A 9,436-nucleotide genomic window follows, 5' to 3' on the forward strand; every position below is an offset into this window, starting at 1 on the left:
TTGAATAAGGAGGCAATTTAATAGCATCAATCAAAGGAATTTGCAAAAATAAAGGTTTCATCCAATCACAAAATTTATTATAATGTTCCTCTTCCTTTGATTTTAGTTTCTTAGCAGGAAAAGGCATTTGCTTTTGAACCCAAGGTTCTCTTTCATTACCATGTTTCTTTGTAATAAAATCTTCTTTAGTATACTTTTTATTTTTAGCATGCTTTTCAGGCTCTTTTTCAACCTCTTCTTTATCAGGAGTATCATTCTTATCATTATCTTCCTCATGTTCATTACCACTTTCAGTTTCAACGATCGAAATAGAAATACTATTAGGATCATTAACAGGTTCAGAGGATTCTACAACATTCTTATGTTTCTTTTTCTTTTTCTTAGATGGAGCACTAGTTTTAATTAGTTGAGAATCTTGTTCAACTCTTTTGGGATGCCCTTCAGGATATAGAGGATCCTGGGTAGAAGCACCACCTCTAGTGGTTACTTCACAAGCATGTTTTTCTTTAGAATTATTTCCCAACAAGTCATTTTGCACTTTAGTAAGTTGATCAATTTGAGTTTGAACCATTTGAAAATGTTTAACAAGTATCTTAACATCATTGGAGGTTCTCTCCACAATACCATGCAATTCACTAATAGCTCGGGAATTTTCCATTAAATGATTCTCTACTCTCATATTAAAGTTTTCTTGCTTAACAATATAATTATCAAATTCATCTAAGCATTGAGCAGGAGATTTTGAATACGGAATATCTTCCCTAGTAAAGTGTTGAAGCGAGTGTACCTCAATCATGGAAGAAGGGGGAATTGTCTCACATATATCTTCTATAGGAGGTAAATTCTTCACATCTTCAGGTTTAATACCCTTCTCCTTAAGAGACTTCTTGGCTTCCCTCATATCTTCATCATTTAATTTAATCATACCCTCTTCTTCACTATCGGTGTCTGGGTTGGTTCGTGTGTAGACCAATCATCATGATTCCGGCCTATTTTAGCCAATAATTCCTCGACGTCGTCCTGGAGTTCTTTTCCCGAAAACACAACCAAGCACAACTATCCAGGTATGCCCTAGACTCAATAGTTAGTCCACTATAAAATATATCAAGTAAATCATGCTTTTCTAAATCATGGTCGAGCTGAGCTCTAATAAGAGAACGGAATCTCGCCCAAGCCTCGTGCAATTTCTCTCCATCTTCCCCGGTCAAAATTATAAATTCTCTGCAAAGCAGCATGTTGAGCACTAGCAGGAAAGTATTTTCGAAAGAAAACATCACGCAAATCAGTTGGACTTTTAATAGAACCAGGAGGCAAATTATTATACCAAGTTTTAGCATCATCCTTTAATGAGAACGGAAAAATTTTAGCGACAAAATAAGTACGCATCTTGACATCATCAGAAAACACGCCACTAAGAGTAGATAACTCAGCCAAGTGTTCAACAAGCACTTTCTTTTTCAGTACCACAAAAGGGTGTTTTCTCAACAATAGCTATATGAGATAGATCAAGAGAAAATCATAATCTTTATCCCTAATGTTTATAGGAGATGTGGCAAATTTAGGATCGGGAGATGGTTTATATCTAATGAAGATGTTCTGCAAGCAACTTTTTAATTTTTCTTGCATCAGTAGTAGCATTGCATTTTTCAATAAAATCATCATCAAGTTCTACATAATCTTCATCAGGATCATCACTAGAATAATCAAGTTCAGGTGAATTAACAGGTGTAGTAGCATTAGGAGTTTCAGTATTTTCAATTTGTCTAGACTTAGCAATTGTAGCATCTAGAAAAGATCCCAATGAACCACTATCATCAAGCACAGCAGAAACATTATCAATATTATGAGAATTTTCAGTATTCGCAGAAGTACCAAGACGCGAAGCATGTGGTGGTGAAACAAGTTTATCAATCACGATGGTGAATCAAGAGCAGCAGAGGTACTCATAGTTGTACCTTTTCTTGTAGTGGATGGTAATATGGCGATCTTAGTATCGCGAGGTTTACCCATAATGGAGAATTTGCAGCGAACAATATCAATCCAAGTGAACTTCCAAATAAAGCTATGCTCCCCGGCAACGGCGCCGTAAAAATAGTCTTGATGACCCACAAGTATAGGGGATCGCAATAGCCTTCGAGGGAAGTATTACCCAATTTATTGATTCGACACAAGGGGAGACAAAGAATACTTGTAAGCCTTAACAACGGAGTTGTCAATTCAGCCGCACTGGAAACAGACTTGCTCGCAAGAGTTTATCAAGAGTAACAGCTCTATGGCAAGTGGAAATAGTGAAATAACAACGAGCGGTGAAATAAAGACAAGCAGTAGCGGTTATAGTAAACAAGCAGGATTAAAATACTCGTAGGCACAGGGACGGATTTAACGGCGTTGCATGGATGAGAGAAACTCATGTAACAATCAAAGCAGGGGCATTTGCGTATAATAATAAAACGGTATCCAAGTACTAATCAATCAATAGGCATGTGCTCCATATTTAGTCGTACGTGCTCGCAATGAGAAACTTGCACAACATCTTCTCGTCCTACCAGCCGGTGGCAAGCCGGGCCTCTAGGGAAACTATCGGATATTAAGGTACTCCTTTTAATAGAGTACCGGAGCAAAGCATTAACACTCCGTGAACACATGTGATCCTCACATCACTACCATCCCTCCGGTTGTCCCGATTTCCGTCACTTCGGGGCCATTGGTTCCGGACAACGACATGTGTATACAACTTGCATGTGTAAGATCATAAACAACGAATATCTTCATGAATCAATAACATGTTCAGATCTGAGATCATGGCACTCGGGCCCTAGTGACAAGCATTAAGCATAACAAGTTGCAACAATATCATAAAAGTGACATCTACTGGATACTAGGCACTATGCCCTAACAATCTTATGACTATTACATGACCAATCTCATCCAATCCCTACCATCCCCTTCAGCCTACAGCGGGGGAATTACTCACACATGGATGGGGGAAACATGGCTGGTTGATGGAGAGGCGTTGGCGGTGATGGCGGTGAAGATCTCCTCCAACTCCCCGTCCCGGCGGAGTGCCGTAACGGAGACTTCGGCTCCCGCGACGGAGTTTCGCGATGTGGCGGCTCTCCGGAGGGTTTCCGGCGATGTCGACTTCTCTCCGTGCGTTTTAGGTCGAGGCGAATAAGTAGTCCGAAGGGGGCGTCGGAGGCCAGCCGAGGGGGCCACACCATAGGGCTGCGCGGCCCCCCTAGGCCGCGCCGCCCAATGGTGTGGGGCCCTCGGGCCTCCACCCGGCGCGTCCTTCTCGGCTCCGTCATTATTCTTGGAAAATAGGGCCTCTCGCAAGAATTCCGAGGATTTTCCCGAAAGTTGGATTTCTCGCACAAAAACGAGACACCAAAGCAGTTCTGCTGAAAACAGCGTTAGTCCGTGTTAGTTGTATCCAAAATACACAAATTAGAGGCAAAACAATAGCAAAAGTGTTCGGGAAAGTAGATACGTTTTGGACGTATCAGTATGCCGTTGAAGCCCTACCTAAACCAGAAATCTCTGATGTCTGGGTGGTCCGTGACTTCCCAGATGTCTTCCCTGAAGAGTTACCTGGCATGCCACCTGATCGAAGTGTGGAGTTTGTCATTGAGTTGGTTCCCTGAATCGTCCTCGTTTCCCGGAGACCATATCGTATGCCTCCGGAAGAGTTGGTTGAACTGAAGAAGCAGTTAAAGGAGTTAGAAGAGAAGAACTTCATCCAACCTAGTACTTCTTCCTGGGGATGCCCTACCCTCTTTGTCAAGAAGAGAGATACAAACATTCCGCGGCTGGTTATTGATTACCGTCCGCTCAACGCAGTGACCATCAAGAACAAATACCCTCTTCCTATAATCAATGATCTTTTTGATCAGCTTGTCCGATGCCACAGTCTTCTCCAAGATGGATTTGAGATCAGTGGTACCATCAAATCAAAATCCGAAAGGAGGACATTCCAAAGACAAGCATTCACAACTCGTTATGGTCTTTACGAGTACACCGTCATGTCCTTCGGTCTTACAAATGCTCCTGCCACTTTTATGCGGCTCATGAACTCTTTCATGGAGTATCTTGACAAGTTCGTCGTGGTCTACATCGACGATATTCTGATCTACTCCAAAACCGAAGATGAACATGATGAACATCTTCGTCTGGTGCTAACCAAACTTCGTGAGCACCGTCTCTACGCCAAGTTTTCTAAATGTGAGTTCTGGTTAAAAGAGCTCATATTCCTGGGTCATGTTATCTCTGAAAAAGTGTTGCAGCTCATTCCGTATAAAGTTCAAGCCGTTCTTGACTGGAAGACACCTAAGTCAGCTAAGGAGATTCGAAGTTTTCTTGGTCTGGCAGGTTATTACCGCCGATTCATTGAAAATTTCTCCAAGATTGCCAAGCCAATGACCGATCTTCTCAAGAAAGACAAGAAGTTCGAATGGTCAGAAAAGGCTGAAGAAAGTTTCCAGGGTTTTGAAAACCAAGCCGACCATCGCTCTCGTGCTCGTCCTTCCGGACACAAGCAAAGACTTCGTTGTCTATTGCGATGCCTCTCTCCAAGGGCTCTGGATGTGTGTTGATGCAAGATGGCCATGTGGTGGCCTATGCCTCTCGACAGTTGAAACCACATGAGCTCAATTATCCTACTCATGATCTTGAGCTTGCAGCTGTGATCCATGCTCTTAAGCAATGGCGACCCTACCTTTATGGTAATCGTTGCGAGTTGTACTCGGATCATCAAAGTCTGAAGTATCTTTTCACCCAGCCGGATCTGAATAACAGACAGAGAAGATGGTTGGAAGTCATAAAAGATTATGACTTGGGTCTCAACTATAAACCCGGCAAAGCCAATGTCGTTGTCGACGCGCTAAGTCGGAAGTCCTATTGCAACAATCTGATGGTTAAGCAAGCGCAACCTTCTCTCCATGAGGAACTTGCAAAACTCAACCTTGAGATTGTTCCTAGTGGATTCCTTGCTAATCTAGAGGTGAAGCCCTCTCTTGAAGACCAGATCAATAAGGCTCAGAAGCAAGATTTTGGCATTACCGAGATCAAGAAGAACATTGCTAGCGGAGTTGCTAAATGTTTCTCCATTGATGATCAAGGTACCGTTTATTTCGGTAAACGTCTAGTCGTGCCGGATAAATCGGATCTCAAAGAGCTAATCCTTAAAGAAGCTCACGAGTCACCCCTTTCTATCCATCCTGGTAGTACCAAAATGTATCGGGATCTCCGCCAAAGATTCTGGTGGTCCGGGATGAAGCAAGAGATCGCTAAGTTTGTTGCTGAATGCGATGTTTGTCGTCGTGTGAAGGCTGAACATCAAAGACCTGCTGGCACTCTCCAACCTCTATCAATTCCAGAGTGGAAATGGGATGAAATTGGCATGGATTTCATTACCGGTCTCCCCAAGACCAAAAATGGAAGAGATGCTATATGGGTAGTCATTGATCGTCTATCCAAGGTTGCTCACTTCCTTCCTATCCGAGAAGACATAAAAGCTAGTCAACTAGCAGATCCGTATATCTCACGGATAGTCACTCTCCATGGTGTTCCTAAGAAGATCATTTCGATCGTGGGAGTCCGTTTACCTCAAAGTTCTGGTCTAGCTTTCAACAAGCTATGGGAACTTGTCTTTCCTTCAAAGACATGCCTATCATCCTCAAACCGGTGGTCAAACCGAAAGAGTGAATCAAATTCTTGAAGACATGCTCGTGGCCTCGTGTTATATCCTTCGGTAAAGATTGGGAAAAGTGCCTTCCATTTGCCGAGTTCACCTATAACAACAGCCTTCCAATCCAGACTTGGGCATGGCACCTTTTGAAGCTTTGTATGGCAGAAGGTGTAGAACTCCTTTGAACTGGTCCAAAACTGGAGAAAGAAAGTTCTTTGGACCAGATATAATCAATGAAGCAGAAGATCAAGTTCGCATCATTCGCGAGCGTCTGAAAACTGCTCAGTCACGCCAAAAGAGCTATTATGATCGCCATCATCAAGAAGTAAAGTATGAAATTGGTGATCAAGCTTATCTTCGGGTCACTCCTCTCAAGGGTGTCCGTCGTTTCGGTATCAAAGGCAAACTAGCTCCTCGCTATGTTGGTCCTTTCCGCGTCCTTGCCAAGCGTGGTAATGTTTCCTACAAGTTGGAGTTACCTTCCAACTTTCCTGAAGTTCATGATGTCTTCCATGTGTCCCAACTCAAGCGTTGCTTCAAAGATCCTATCCGTGGTGTTGATCACGAGACTCTTGACCTTCAAGAGGATCTAACTTATCGAGAACATCCTGTTCGTATCCTTGATGAAGCCGAGCGTAAAACTCGACGTCGAGCATCAAGTTTCGAAAGTTCGATGGTCTAATCATTCCGAGCAAGAAGCAACTTGGGAACGAGAAGATCGTTTACGATCTGAGTACCCTTCCTTCTTTTCTAAAATCTAGGAATCTCGAGGACGAGATTCTTGTAAGGGGGGTAGAGCTGTAACATCCCAACCTTGTGGTTATAAATAAATGAGTGTTCATGTGCATCTCATGCATGTAGTTTGCATCTAAGTAAAATTTGCATTTCCATTTTTCAATTATGCAAATCCCTCTCTAATTGTTTCTTCTCCATTCAAAATCTCTCAAGTTTTCAAGTTAGGCAACATGGCATGGTTGTTAATCAACAAGCCATGTGTGTTTAATATCTTCTCTGCAGAAATTTGAGTTCAAACAAAATTCAAAACAGATTTGAAAATTGATGTTGAAAAGAGAAAAGAAAACCAGAAAAAAAAGAGAGAGCCCTCTCTTCTCTCTCCTCGGGCTCAGCCCACCTTCTTCTTCTTCTCTTCCCTCACGGCCGCAGCCCAACCTGGCCCAAGTGGCCCAGCCAACAACCCACCGCTAGCCCGTGAAAACCCCTGGGGGTTTTCGTAAAACCGCCATCTTCCCCGCGTAACCAAGCGCGGTGGTGGCAGCACGCCCGGCCGCCCGATGGCCCGGCCGGCCACGATGAGCCCCGCCGCCCCCGGCGGCTATAAGCAGCTCGCCGCCGCGCCCGGAACCCTAGCCCCGTTCTCTCCCTTCGCCGCGCTCTCCCGCGCCCCTGAGCCTAACCCTAACCCTCACAGCAGACGGCCGGCCGCCGTCCGATTCGCCGCCGGCGAGGCTCCCCGACTGTCGCCGACCCCTCCATCGCAGCTTCCCGGTGAGCCGCTGATCCTCCTCGCGTCCTCGCCTCGCCCTCTCTCCCTCTCGTATCGCGCCCGCGCCGAGCACTCCGCCCCGGCCGCCGCTCGAGCTCGCCGCCGGCCGTGCTCCGGCGGCCAATAGCCGGCGGCGCCGCCACCATTCGGCCGCCCGCGTCGCCCGCACCCTTTCCCCCTGCGCGCGCGCTCGATCGCGGCCGAATCGCCCGATTGAGCTCCGGCCGAGCTCCTCGCAGAGCTCATGGTGCCGTCGACGTCGCATGACGTCGCATGACGCCATAAGCTATTTTTCCTTTATATCCGTTTTATTTTCTAATATTAATTTCGTATTTCTTTAAATAGGAAATAATATGACATGTGGGTCCCCTCGGTCATAATTTTAATAATTTCATAAATATTTAGAAAAGAATAAAATTATGACATGTGGGTCCAACTTTTATTATTTTTATTTAATTTTCAGAAATTGTTTTAAAATGAATTAAACTTGGGAAATTCATAAATAATTCATTTTAAATCAGAAAAATACAAATAATATATCAAAATGATCAGAAAAACAAATCCTAGTTGTTTATCCATGTTTCATACATCTTTGAACCAATTAAATATGAGCCTTAGTAGAAACCCTAATTTGACCCCTTATTATATGTCGGATCGATGCCGAACCCCTTTAATTTATGTCGATGCACCTAGGGTTACCCAAACCCCTTTAATATGACATGTCATCATATTGTATGTGCATTGCATTGTACCTTGTCTTGATTGTGCTCTTCCTTTCCGGTATTTGGTTCTTCTCGATAGGGACCGAACGCGAGCGTGAGATCAACGCCACCGAAGAGCAGCACCCGAACAACGAGGGACAAGGCAAGCCCTAACCTGGTTCATATATGGTTTCGAAATGCTTTACTTCTGGTTCTTACATATTGCATCCGCTTCAAATATGTTTTATCGGCAGCTGTAGATATCCTATGTGTGCATATTCCATCCTTGTAGCCTCAGTAGTTCTCGATCCATCGCTCCCAAAGAAAACTAGGTCCGAGCTTGTTCGCATCGCTAGAGCCATATATGTGTTATGCTTAGCCATGCTTAGCTGTTGAAGTCTGATCCATCCGGTTGATGAATCAGAGCTACGAATGAACCTAGTTTGACAGGATGACGTGTTAAGATCAGTGATGTTGTTAATAAATATGCTAAAGGCTTGGATGGGCCGCCACATGGGGATGTGGTGATTTGACCCGTTCTCGCCGATACTAGGACCTCGAGTTCTCGCCTTCGGAACCAAGACCGAGCGTACAGCCCACACGGGGCCCATGGGAACCCCTTGGCCCGAACTTACCTAGCTTACCCATGAGTCAATTAGTTTGCGTGTTCCATTTGGCATTCGCATGGCGAAGGCGTGGAAAAGGTTTTCAAAGGTGCATCATACAGGATGTGGCTAGGGTGAAGGATGCTGTAGGCATTGAACCGGATCCCCCGCACACAATGACCGGGACCGCCTCGAGAGTGGCTACCTACGATGACGGAGCTCCCGGCTAGTTTGACTCATGGAATAGGCGAAGTAAGGGAAAGGTTTTGGTCGACCACCCTCCGCCGGCACACCAAGGAAGTGTGTTAATCTAGTGGCACTAAGAGGCGGTCGGCGCGTGTGGGTAAAGTTGTACACCCCCGCAGGGTAAATCTTTTCGAAAAGCCGTGTCCACGGTTATGGACGACTTGGTGATGGATTCTGTGATCATAGACAACTTGAACCTAATCGTAAAACTTGTTGTCAATGTGTGATAAGGATCCCCTCTCGTGGTGTCGAGGGGGTGATCCTAGGTGATAGGTTCAGGTGATGATAAAGATTCGGTGGATTCAACATGATGACACTAGAGCTAGAGTTGTTAACGCTCTCTTACCCCTTTTGAAAATGGTCTCGAATAGACGAGCTTCTGCTCCCTCTTGTTTTCAAAGGAAAACTGGCTTTCCGCAAAATAAGCTCCACATAAAGCCTCGCACACCCGCTTTGCTAAAAGGTTGTACTAAGTCTTGCTGAGTCCCTGTACTCAGCCTTGCATGCTTTGTTTCAGAAGAAGTCTTTCCAACTGATGGTGGCTTCTACCTTGACGTCGACGAGTAGTTCGGAGTTCCTCAGGCGGCAGCCTGAGACTTATGGGCTGGGACGTCGCCTTATGTTATGGCCTCTTAGGCCCTTCGCAGTCTTGTTATCTAGATAACATAATTTGCTTTCCGTTGCTTGTTGAATT

The sequence above is a fragment of the Lolium rigidum genome, chromosome 7, assembly GCF_022539505.1.
Source record: "Lolium rigidum isolate FL_2022 chromosome 7, APGP_CSIRO_Lrig_0.1, whole genome shotgun sequence".
NCBI lineage: Eukaryota > Viridiplantae > Streptophyta > Magnoliopsida > Poales > Poaceae > Lolium > Lolium rigidum.